We start from the raw sequence: 13,287 nt of genomic DNA, 5'->3' as shown, positions 1-13,287 counted from the left end.
CCCCTCCCGGAGGATCGACGGAACAGATAAGTCGATCGTCCGTTAGGGGAGGGGGGTGTTGTGTGTTGTGTGGGTGCATGAGGGTGTGCGTCTGTGTATGTAGGGGGGGTGTGTGAGTGCGTGTATGCTTGCGGGGGTGTTGCGTGTTTCGGAAATGTGTGCGTGCCTGTATGTGTGTCTGTATGGATGTGTGCGTGTATGTTTGAATGTGGGTGTGCGTGTCTGACTGTGTGTGTGGATGTTGGCATGTATGTCGGTGTGTGTGCGTGTATGTGTGTTGGTGGTGCCTGCATACGTGTCGGATGTGTAAGTGTAAGGTAATGTCGGGGGTCGGGGTGGGGAGGGGGCCCTGCCACCTTTGGAGGGTGGCAGGGGTGGTGGGGGGGTAGGTGAGGGAGTTGGGGTGGGGTGTGCCGGAGACCCCTATCAGTGCCAGGGAAGGAATTCCCTGGCACTAATAGTGCTTACCGCCATGGATTTCATGGCGGTTACTACCGCTGGAAATCCACGGCGGTAAGCCGGGTCACAATACCGGTGGCGGTATTGTCACGGGCGCCGGGCTGGAGACCCAGGTCTCCAGCCCAGCGGGCGGAACGGGGAAGCGACGGATGACCATGGCGGTAACCGCCATGGTCATAATACTAAAAAAAAAAGACGGCCAGCCTGTTGGCGGTCTTACCGCCGCTTTAACACCGTCCGCCAGGGTTGAAATGACCCCCTAAATGAATTAACTCCAGGCCAATAGGTTTTTATACAGAAAAATATTATTTTGTTAATTTATTTTTAGAACCACAACATTCATTTAGCAGGTAGGTACATTAAATGAAAGGTGCTTTGCATAGTAATAGTTGATACTTTGAATAGATTCAATATTGTACACAGTTTTTACTAAAATGGCAAAAAGCTATTTTAAAAGTGGAGACTGCAATTTTCAACAGTTCCTGGGGGAGGTAAGTACAGTACAGTTTTAGAGGTAAGTACCACACTTACGGATTCAATCGGGTTCAATCTCCGGGGTATAGATAGTCCACCCAGCACCATCAACACAGGGCCTGTCAGGTGCAGAGGTCAAACAGGAGCCAAAATAACATGGGCACCTGGAGACAGGGGGTATTCCGGTTCCAGTCTGCTTGCAGGTAAGTACCCGCATTGTCGGAGGGCAGACCAGGGGTGTTTGGAGCAGTACTGAAGTGGCCCCAAGTAGGCACACAAACTACACCTTCAGCGGCACGGGGAGGCTGGGTGCAGTGGGGAAGCAGGGTGTTTGGTTCTCAATAGAACTCAATGGAGGGACCCAGGGGTCACTTAGGCGCTAAAGGCAGGGCAGAGGGGGGCCTCTCGGGCAAGCCACTGACTGAGCAAGGGTGAGGGCCGCCTGCTGGTTGTTGCTGCACTGGTGGTCAGTTTCTCACAGGCCTGGGGGCTGCGGGTGTCTGATATCATCGTCCCAGGCAGTCGCAGTCAGGGGGGTCCTCGGGATTGCCTCTGCAGGCATCGTTGTGGGGGTGCATGGAGGTCAGCCCAGGGTGGACACGTCGTTGGAGTCGCCTGGGGGTCCTCTCTGGGTAGTTGGTTTCTCTGGACACGGGCCGGGGGCGTCGGGTGCAGAGTGTTGGGGTCTTTGCTTCTGGAGTGAGGTGGGAGTCCTTTTAAAGATGGATGTCTTTTCTTCTTGTTAAGCAAAGCCGCTGCCCATGGGAGTTCTTGGTCCTCGGTGATGCAGGCAGGCAGGCCCCTGGAGGCTTTTCAGGGGTCACTGGTCCTGCAGAACCCATCGCTTTTCGGTTGCAGGGTCTTTGAAGCAGGAGACAGGCTGCTAGGGCTGGGGTCAAGTCAGTTGTCATCTCCTTTTCTTCTCTACGGGGTTTTCAGCTCATCCTTCCTTCTTGTGTGGACATCAGTAATCTGAAGAGCTGGGCTCAGGGTCGCCCATAATACTAAATTTTGAGGTGTTTTAGGGTCAGAGGGCAGTAGCCAATGGCCACTGTCCTTGAGGGTGGCTACACCCTGCATGTGTCCACTCCCTCTGGCGAGGGAAGCACATCTCTATCCCTATTGGTTCTAATCCTCCAAATCAAGATGGAGGATTTCTCAAGGAGGGGGCCACTTCAGCTCTGGTGACCTTAGGGGTGGATCTGGCTGGGGGGGGTAACTTCTCCTTGTTTTCATCATTATCCCCCTGGACTTGCCTCCAAAAAGTGGGGGCTTGTCCGGGGGGTGGGCATATCCACTAGCTGGAGTGTCCTGGGGCATAGTAACACCAGGCTTGAGCCTTTGAGGCTCATCGCCAGGTGTTACAGTTCCTGCTTGGTGAGGTGTGAAGCACCTGCACCCAGGACAGGCTTTGTTTCTGACCACAGAATGAACAAAGGCTCTCACCCCATGTGGTCAGAAACTTGTCTGGAAGTGGCAGGCTGGCACAGACCGGTCAGCCTTGCACAACAGTTGGGCTAACATACAGGGGGCATCTCTGAGATGCCATCTGTGCTCATTTCTCATTAAATCCCACACTGGCATCAGTGTGGGTTTATTGTGCTGAGAAGTTTGATACCAAACTTCCCAGTATTGAATGTAACCATTATGGTGCTGTGGAGTTCGTAATAACAAACTCCCAGACAATATACTCAGTATGGATACCCTGCACCTACAATGTCTAAGAATGGACTTAGACACTATTGGGGCATAGTGCTCATGCAGCTATGCCCTCAACTGTGGTACAGTGCACCCTGCCTTAGGGCTGTAAGGCCTGCTAGAGGGGTGACTTACCTATGCCACAGGCAGTGCTTTGTAGGCATGGCACTCTGAGGGGAGTGCCATGGTGACTTTGTCTTTTCTCCCCACCAGCACACACAAGCTGCAAAGCAGTGTGCATGTACTGAGTGAGGGGTCCCTGAGAGTGGCATAAAACATGCTGCAGCCCTTAGGGACCTTCCCTGGCCACAGAGCCCTTGGTACCAGGGGTACCTTTTACAAGGGACCGAACTGTGTGCCAGGGCTGTGCCAATTGTGGAAACAAAGATACAGTTTTAGGGAAAGAACACTGGTTCTGGGGACTGGTTAACAGGGTCCCAGCACACTTCCAATCAAAGCTGGCATTAGCACTAGGCAAAAAGTGGGAGGTGACCATGCCAACAGTGGCATTTTCCTAGAAAGCCTTTAGTTTTTCTTTCTAATCAGCTGTTGTTCACTTATGGGGTCTGTATGTTTGCATTGCACAACATTGTCTCATAGGTTCATTTTACAGCAAAAAAGCCATACAATTTTTTGCTCTGTTGTTCTTCTCTCCTAGACAGGTGTGGAGTTGGGAAGCAAATCTCCCATACCACTCTTGATTACTCCCTGTTAACATAGCTACACCAGAGGAAAATTGAGCAAACATATCCCTTCCACTGTGCTCACTATGCATACATTACCCAATCACAAGTCAACCCTAACTTAATAATGCACTAGGTCCCGATTCCTGTGGGCCTATCTTCAATAGAAAGAAGAAACTCTTGTCAGTCACATGGTGATATTTTAGGGAGTTTGTTGGCTGGTTTAAGTATGTTTTTTCCTATTTTTAGGTTTCACCTGCACATGCCTGCTTGCACGCTGTGTTTGCAAAATCTTTTGTGATAAACAAAAAATCTTAGAAGGGTCTTACACCCCTCACACAGCCCACACATTACTTACCATTGGTAGCTTTGCTTGTCACTTTCATTTTCTTTCTGGTCACTGGTCAGCAGCAGCTTGTCACGCCATTTCCTGTCTACTTTCCTCGGCTTTGGCTGCTCCGAGGAGCTTTGACAAAGTATTGTTTCCAGCGATGGCTAGTGGCTGGCCACTAATATCCTTCCACTAGCCATGTGCTTTCGACAAACTTTTTAAACATTTTGCTGACATGGCGTCCCTTCATCCTTGTGTCCGAATGTGCTATTTTGGGACCTCTGCCTTGTTTTGCTACAGTCTCTAGTCTTGTTGTTGACCTGAAAGGAAGCATATGAGCCACTGACATAGTTTGCATACTATATAGATCATCTGCCGCTTTACCCCATACAGTAGGTCTTTTCACCACTACCACATATTCACTATCAGGTAGGTCATAGATACAATATTCTCATTTAGAATACCAAAACCACATTTAGGCAGAGTGCATGCCTCTTGTGTCCCCCTGTAGGGATTCTGGCCTATACAGTGTGCTCCGAAGAATATATCTAGCATTTGTTCCTCTTTTGTAACATGATTGTGACAGAGTTCCTGGGAATCGAACCTGGTAGCTGCTGTTTGCACAAAGATCTCGGCAGCGGATGCACAACCTACTAATTCCTCTTAACTCCTCTTACTAATGTCTAGCCCTCCTGCACTGTGCCTGGGATTCTTTCTTTAACTGCCCTTTAGGCCTGCCTCCATGTAACTTGATCAACACGTTGCTTGTGTACAAATTCCAGTACTTTCAATAAGTGAACAGCTGGACGTTTCTTGTTGAGGCTCCTTTGCTGGGTTCTGCCTTTTATTTTATAGTTAATTTTCAGTTACATGGTTTGTTGTAGGTGTAAGTGTTGAAAACAGAGGAAGGTAGGTACATACTGCACACACGCACTTTAATTTGAGGTTTTGCTAAATGTTTCTAGTGCAGCTGTGTCACAGAAATAATGTAGGTATGAATCTGCAGTTTTATGGGAATCTTATTATGTATAATGTATTTTTTGAGTGAGATGTTGCTGTGCCTATTGTTAGTTTTATTTAAGGCCCGGTTTCCTATCCTCCCATCCCAAAGTTCAGTGCATAGTAGCACAACCTGACAGCACATCCCTCGCACTACTGAGCCATAGGCGAATACCACGTAATCACTCATTCACTAGAATTTTTTAAGAGCTTTGGATGGAACTATTGATTGGGCCATCCTAAGGACCCAAAGCGGTTTACCAGACTGGGGCCCTCCTTATAGGCTTGGCAGTCCCAAAACCACCAAACTTGCGGCGGTGGTCTAACCGCCACGGACCCGGCGGTAAAGACCACTGCAAACCACGACAACGCAGCTGGCATGCCGGTGCAGTCACACTGACACGTCTGGCAGTGAGCTCCTCTGGGCTGGAGGCAGGCCTAAGGCCGCCAGCTGAATTGGGAGGCAGCGAACCGCCAGGCTCCTCGCGGCGGTCGACCCGCCATGAAAATCCTGGTGGTACGTATCCGGCGACCATTCCTGGCACCGGCACACGCCCCCTAACACGTCCACTCACATGCAAACAACCCCCGCCCGTCCACACACTTCCAAACATCTCCCATTGCAAAGTATCCATACGAACATCCTCACCTGCTCTCACGCTGACATACACCCCTCCCACTCACACATAAGCCACCCCTCTGCAATCATTCACGCCCCCAACCCCCTCCACAATCATTCACACCGCCTTCGCATACATGCACACCTCCATCCCCTCCACGCATGCATACATATACACACTCCCTCCTCGGCATACACATACATGCTCACAGCCCCCTCCCCCAACCGCACACTTGCCCGCCCCCCCCTCCTCCACGCACTTGCACACATACACCCCCACTCACATGCATCCCAATACACACACCCCGACATACCCCTCTCCCCTCCGCATACATGCAGACACACACACCCCCAACTTCAAGCATACTCCCAAACCTGCACTGCAGCGTCTGCAAACTCCTGTGTGAGGCACTGAACCATTTTCTGCAGTTCATGAACCTAGTCGACCAGCTTAAGGCAAAGCAACCACATGGAAAAAAGGCCAGTGGTGTCTTTTTCAATACCTGGCCAACAAGCTTTAGAGGAACAAACACTTAGAAACTTTTGTGGAAAACAGACTAGACGTATCGGGTGACACAGTGCATGGTAGTAGTATTTGTAGAATTTTTTGTTTTGTTTCCTGTTATGTTTATGTAATCTGAACTGCCTTGGCATTTCTTTTGTTTGTATCCCGCTTTTCTCCTGTCTGATAGAATGGGGAACTTTTCAGGATGCTTTACTCAAAGAGCCTAGCAAGAGTCGACTCCAAGAGCACAAGCTGAACCCTAAAAATATCACGTTAATAGTGCAACAAATATCATGATAGAATATAGTGAGGTGTTTTCAAAACATATATTTAATAAGCAGAAGCATTTCACCTTGGTACATCAGATTACTTTTTTTTAGGTTTCACCTGCACAGTGCTTGCTCTGTGCGTGTTAGGTTTCACCTGTCACTTTGTGTGGCTTTTTAGACTTAATTTAATGTTTTATACCTGTGCGGTAGTAATTATTGTTTTTGCAGAACCCTACATGTTCAGACGTTAATGCAATATCAGCAGTATTACCTTTGGCTTATAGGATATTCTTAATGAGGTCTTGATAATTGTTGTTCACCATCAATGCTGGAAAGTACTGGGATCCTGCTGGTTTTTATTCAAGTATCACCTTGTCTGGGTCATCTGGAGCCTAACACCTAAATGCCAATGGAATTGAAAGTAAATGGAAACAAAAGCGCTATATTGCCTTTATTAAAAAACAAGTCATAACACTTGACAGACATTTTTATTAACTTATATTACACAACTATTCACCAAGCTACAACTAACGACAAAAAAAAATATTAATCACATAGGCAAAACCTAATGCATTTACCAATGCTTGTTTTAGGTATGATGTTAGCCAAGACCTTTTGATTTTATCATAATATATACAGTATAATTTACTTACATCTAGGGGCTTTCAGCCACCTCTCTTCATCCATTTGTCTGTTTTTGGGTCATTCGCATTTTGCTTCTGCCCACTACCTACAAGGAGCAGTTGGTGAGCCTTCTTAAGCCACTGGTTAACTTCACTTTGAATGACATCATTTTGCTCTCTCACAAGGAGCACATCTGCACACAAGCTAGTTCCTTCCAGTGCCATATTTTTGTGTTTACTTTATAATAATTACGTTAGTGTGGTCTTTTTGTTTAGAGCCTAGTGTGATAGCAGGACCTTCTGTTGTAAATTCATTTTGACATGTTTTGCGTTTCCGACACCTGTTATTTCACAGCATAACAGTGTAATTTTAAGGATTATGGTGGCCCTGGGCAACAGATTCTTTAGGGGGCCTTGTACGGCACCACTTTGTTTTATTCTTCATTTCCTACTAACACAAACACTTTGATGCCAAAAAATATTGAATAATATGTTAAAAGATGTGTTGGAGAAATATACAGATGGAAGATACAGAGAAAGTTTACTTTCCCATGGGCTCTTTGGAGGGTGGGAGCTCTGGGCAATTGCCCACTTTGCCCAACTCTTAAAACCTCTGCGCATCATACCAGATCCGATTGAGCTCATTTAAAACTGTTCTGTATTGTTATCCTCTCTTTACTTTTTTCTTTCTCCTTTATTTCATTCCCTCTTTAATAATTCTTCTTTCTTTCCTTCCTTATTTGCTTCCTTCCGTTTATTATGATTTTTTGAACTCGTATGAGGTTCATATAGCATAATCCAAACAGTTAATGCATTTCAGTAGAAATTCATAAACCTCTCCAAAAATGCAAACATTAATGTGTTCAAGTCATTCATTTTGCATGGGAGTTTACCCTCTATTAAGTCCAGAAATAAAAAAAAATTCACTTCAGCTATTTCAACAGCCTATAAAAGTGTAGGAATAACTTGTAAACAATGAATAGTCAATAAATGAAACAAGCATTTGCAGTGCAATGGGTTGCGCTTATCTCGAGTTAGAGCTGTTTGCATCGTAAACTCCTAATCGGACTGTTTTTGCCACATAAACTGAAAATGAAAAGTAAAACCGTTCCACATAAGCGAGCCGACGGCCACCATGAGTGCAAAGCAAACAAACAGAACAGAAGTTGGCTTGCAGTGAAACGTATCGGCAAAAGGGCAATTATCTATGTTACCAGCAAAAGTGCAGTTATCTATGTAAAAGGATGAATCTCATGCAAAGCATGCGACTACTGCCCAGCGAGATCACGTTGCCTGCGAAGCAAAGAGGAAAAAGTAGTCCAGAAACCATACGGAAAACATTGAGCCTCGTAATCATGTGATCTCCTTTTTTGGTGCATGGTCAATACAATTATTTGAAGTCATTGGCAAGTCAAATTTATAAAGCAAGATCAATAGCGGTGCCAGCAGACAACCCTGTTTCAGACCATAGTAAGTAGGTACCCTAGTCGAAAGGCTGTGGTCACCCTCTTGTATATTTGACAACAGGTGGTCAAATGCACAGTTATAATCTTTAAAGGTTCACAGGTGTTCCTAGACTCAGTAGTTTCTTCTATAAACATTGTCTTTCCACTTAGTTGAACGCTGTACTAAACTCTATAAAAGCAGTATCAACAAATTGCCCACAAACGGTTCTATATTTTCCAGTTATTAGTTGTAGCATAGCTATATTATCTAGTTGCAACATTTTTTTCTGAACCCTGCTAGTTGCCTGTTCTTTGGAAATTTGTTTTTTTGGCTACCCAATTCTGTAGATGTTCAAGGATACTTTCTGCATAACTCTTCTTAACCGTCTATAGTTATTTGGGGAATTTCGCAGGCCCTTCTATAAAGTGGAACAATAATGCTCCCAGCCCAAGATTCAGGAAGAACTGAACTCTATTATATACTCACCTGATTTTGACTGCTGAGACGATGCTGGACCTTTAATTTCACCTGAGAGAATGAAATCAAGTAACAACTGCCTCCGAGGGGAAGGTGGGTTGGGATAAAATAAGAAAAAGATAGTCTTGCTTCACTGGGTCTTTTCTGCTGCCTTGCGACACTGCACTGGAGGATCAGTAATCCCCAGCTTTGTGTTTGGATGAGGGTGCAGTGCACTAGAAACAACTAGAAGAGTAGTTTTCTAACAGTTCTTAGCATATGTATTTGAAACAGTTATTTATAACAATACACTTACAGGCTTCATCGTAATAAGGCTTGAGAGCAGATACAATTTCAAAGGAAAACCAGAGTTTTCTGGCATTCTGGTGAAAGTCCACTTCAACAAAGTTCTATTTGAAATAAAAAAATCATGATTTTGTGCTTAAAGTCTTTCCGAGTTATCAATACAAAAACTTGTCAAGAATACAAACATGAAGACCCTCAGTCCAGAGTCCAATAAAGTTCAGAGCCCACTAGGTAAAGTGTTCAGAGCGTAGGACTTTCTAAACTTAGGAACACATACGTGATCATTACGAATCTGGTAGTCGCATGATGCCAGACTCGCGGTGGCAGCCCCACCGCCAACAGGCTGGTGGTGGGACCGCCACATTATGACCGCGGAGCTGCCATGGTCAGACCACTGACATCGCCAGGCTGCCGCAAGCCGGCAGTCTGACGGTCCCGGTGGTTTCTCATCCTTCTCATCCTCCAGGGCAGCGCTGCTTACAGCCCTGGGGATTAGGAGTCTCCATCTGCCAGCCTTTCCATGGTGGTGTGAATGGGGGACTCAGGGGCCCCTTGAGGCCGCTGCACTGCCCATGCACTGGGCATGGGCAGTGCAGGGGCCCCCATGCACAGCCCCATCAATGTTAAGGCCCTGTTCACTGCAGGGCCGGCGGGCAGAAACACTGTTTCCACCTGCAGTAACTGCGGTGAAGTCCTATTAGGGCCGGAGGGGTACAAGCCGCACAGGCGGTCTGAGGGCGGGAAGAGTTTGGCAGGCGGCGACTCTTAATGACCACAATAATGTCCTTTTTCCAAGAACGGATTGTCCTCCTTGAAGGAACTTAGTCTTAGATGATTCTCAAAACTGAACTAAGGATTAGTGCGCACTAACCTGAGAATCTGTACTTATTCTAGATTTAGATTATTCAACTGGAATCCAGAGAAAGGCTGAAAGCTGGAAAGCAAGAAGCTACAAGAGGAGGTAGAATCATATCTCTGGACGTGAAGACTCAGGAGATGTAGACAGACAGCATGAGAGGGTCACAGGAAGGCAGGGAAGACTAAAGAAATGGTGTTTCTGGGTGACTCAGTAGGTGATTTCAGGAAAAATGCTTGCACAGGACTGGAACGAGGCCAAGCACCGACTCTGGTTTAGACGGGGTTTATACTGTATACCTGATGGGAAGACTATTCCAGAAGAGCACATGAAAGGGCTGGAAAGTTCCAATGGAAACCTGGGAGAAAACACGTTTACCTTTGCAGATGCAGGTGCAATTGATGCTTGGAATAAAATAACCAACTGCTGGAACCAAGAACCTCAGCCGTTAGTCATTAGGTCATGCCAGATGGCTTCAATAACCAAGAAAAGTGGAAAAATAAGCCTAATAGTTACATGCAATAAGTAATGATGGATGGAGCTAATAAGCTAGGAAACACAAGTGTGCAACCAGGGGGAGTAACAATACAGGAAGTTTAAGGGGTGAAGAGTTCTTGGAGGGGAACATTGGTTTACAGGAGATCGTGATGTGCCACAGAGATAGTGCATTTATCTGGTCCCATAACCAGACTATCTGGCTCCCTGAAGAACACATTCAATTGCCTTTGGCGAGGGGGGAAGTAGGTGGAAGTTTCAGCTGTAGAATGGTAGGCAATTAATATTACAGCACTGGAGACACCAGAATTTAATGTATATCATTCTGAAATATAATCAATCCAGGTCCTTTCTTTAATAGGGTTTGGGATTCTGTTGTCGCATACATATGCAATATTCATCAAAAAAGTATTTGTGTCTTAGGCTGTTACTGCCTTGCACAATTCGATCCATTTGTAGTTACAATGCAGCTTCATCAGGGAAACTCTTCTTCTTTTCAAAAGATTAATTTCTCAACCCTTTCAGCCGAGACAAATACTGTCCTCATACTAATCTAGTAATCATCATCTTTAAGGAGAGTATAAAAGAAGAGGTTTACCTTCAATGTCTATTAGCAACGTGGGGGTCAAGCTTACCCAAAAATGTTTTCATCTGGCAAATTAATTGTATCAGTGTGTCCTGGTACAAACTGTGAATATCAGATGTGATTTCAGTTATCTTATCCACTAGATCTATACATTTTAAAGTATTCTAGTATGTCCTTCTATTTCTTATGTTGAAAATCACTATATTGCCACTAATATTCCGAGGACTCACTCCATCTACTTGAAAATCCAAGTCGAATGAGAATATTTTATTATATTAATATGGTCACTAAACAAATGGTCAATTATATTCACATTGCTGAGTAATGGGAAAAAGGAATAGAAAACAATCAGATAGCCAATAAGGGAAGAAACCCAAATCAGTGTATGTGCTAAAATACCATTCTCAAGTCTCCGATTCACAATTAGGTACTCAAACTTTCTTGATTGCTCCAGAAGCATTGTGCCACGGAAGTCCATTTTTTTTTTTATCTGATAGCATTGCAGGACAGATATTAAGTGCCTCCTCCCTTTCAGAGTCTGCAAAAACTCTTTTTGCAGAACTGGACACTTTTGCATTCAAATCTGCCAAAACAATGTTCTTACAATTTTCAAGTTCAACAATTTCTAATATAAAAGAGACAGCGGTTTCAGTCAGATGCAAAAAAGCTAGCCAATATTTCTCCAAATCCTTACACACTGGGCTAGGTTAGAAGAATGTATTTGAAGTCTACAAAACCAGGCAAAATTATTGAACAATAAAATTGCAATCTCCCCACCCCCATGGCCCCTGTTGGATGGGACTGCTGGACAACTTAGCATATAATAGTTTTTAACTTGAAACACACTGTTCAATCAAGTTTCCTCGATACAAATAATGTCAGCATTATAGTTACATAACAGATCTAATATTTTAACTATCACAAGAGAGATCAGCTTGTTCCAGGAGCTCACTCTCAAATCTGCATTATCTTCAGAGTTTTGGGTCGAGTCTCAGATGGCGATTATAATTAAGGGCACCCACAAGCCGACTCCAATACCTGGAGTCATCATCGCTCATATTATTGCTCATATTAGTCTGGTCAAAAAAGGAACTTGCCTTCACCTCCACCCACTAAAACTACCATATTTTCTACTTGCCACCGTGGAACATTAGCTGAGAAATCCCTCTCTTCTGAAGCTTCATGGTACCCATATCCATTATTATTAGGCTCTGAGCCATTTGTAATCTTTTGTTTTAAAAAGAGTAAGGTATAACATCAGTAGCCAAAATTTTGTAAAGTTAATTGGTCAACTATTTGTGGAGTACATGTGACTCTAGATCTTATACTTATAGCCGTGTTCAATATTTGTACTGATTGTATATCTTTAGTACTGACCATCTTTAACTCCATGGGTGCCGCGGGCAAGCTGGTCTCGTCTCAGGCACACGGTTGCAGCTTTGCAAAGGGCCTTCCACTATGCTGCCATGTGTGACACCGCATTTTTAGTAACTTTTGAACCGCTTTAGCTAGAAACAATTTTTTTGCAAAAATTTGCTGATTATGCGGCAGATAATGGACTATGTGGCAAATACAGGACATCTATAATTATGTAAAAATCGCCACACAATCTCATAATTCCAGTGGCCCTGCTTCTATGGTTTTAGCTATAGTTAATTCATTATTCTCTGGTTGGTGTAATTCACATTTTTTCCATCCACACCAACCTGCAATAAGGGGCAGTGTTTCAGCCCACTTCGGCCATTGGTTGACTCATTACGAATTATAGCATACTGCCCTTTTACAAGGAACATATCCACACACAAAGTAGTTCTCTTTAGTGCCAGGGATTAGTATGGTGATGTGTTTTTGTAGACCAAAAAAACGTTTTTTCCTTCTAGAATTTGTTGTTGTTGTTTTGACCGAGGACAGCCTGGCAGATTCCCAAACAATAATGTTTTGCAATAACGATAACAAAGCAAAACAAGAATTGTCAGAAGGCTCGTGGCCAATACCAGACCTATTGGCTTTGCCAATGCTTGTTTAAATTGAGAGGTCCTTCATCCTTCAGCTTCCTTTAGGTCATCCCCTGAAAAATCTTACATTTCTTAAAGGTTTGAGAATCCGGAAGGTAAATGACCCTGTCGTCCTGCTCAGCACTGCAGGGATACCATCCCAGTCATTTCTAAATGGCATGGTGTTCTATTGATGATTGGATTCTTCATCCCCTGTGTTATATATTTATGTGCAACATATCTATGGCATATTGGTCCGGGTCCACACAGATAATGAGAGATCATTCAAGCATATATGACTTTGATGAAGAATCCTACAATGCAGAACTAGGACTGCAAATACATGTTTCCTTATGACTGATTTGATTTGATTAGCTGCGTTACAAAAGTCAGTAAGTATGGCCTCCAATAGGCAGCGTGTTATTTGCAATTATTTTCATATTTTAAAGTACATCTATATAAATGTGTTTTCTGGGAATCAGCATGTG

At 44.4% G+C, this 13,287-nt stretch overlaps 1 protein-coding gene across 2 annotated transcripts in view; it reads left to right on the top strand.

The window, feature by feature from the left end:
- Positions 1 to 13,287, top strand: part of DNAI3 (dynein axonemal intermediate chain 3) — a 623,392-nt gene that overhangs the window by 189,159 nt on the left and 420,946 nt on the right. The window lies entirely within an intron of this gene.

Source organism: Pleurodeles waltl, chromosome 4_2 (genome assembly GCF_031143425.1).
Source record: "Pleurodeles waltl isolate 20211129_DDA chromosome 4_2, aPleWal1.hap1.20221129, whole genome shotgun sequence".
Classification (NCBI taxonomy): domain Eukaryota; kingdom Metazoa; phylum Chordata; class Amphibia; order Caudata; family Salamandridae; genus Pleurodeles; species Pleurodeles waltl.
This window is presented reverse-complemented; position numbering and strand designations above follow the sequence as displayed.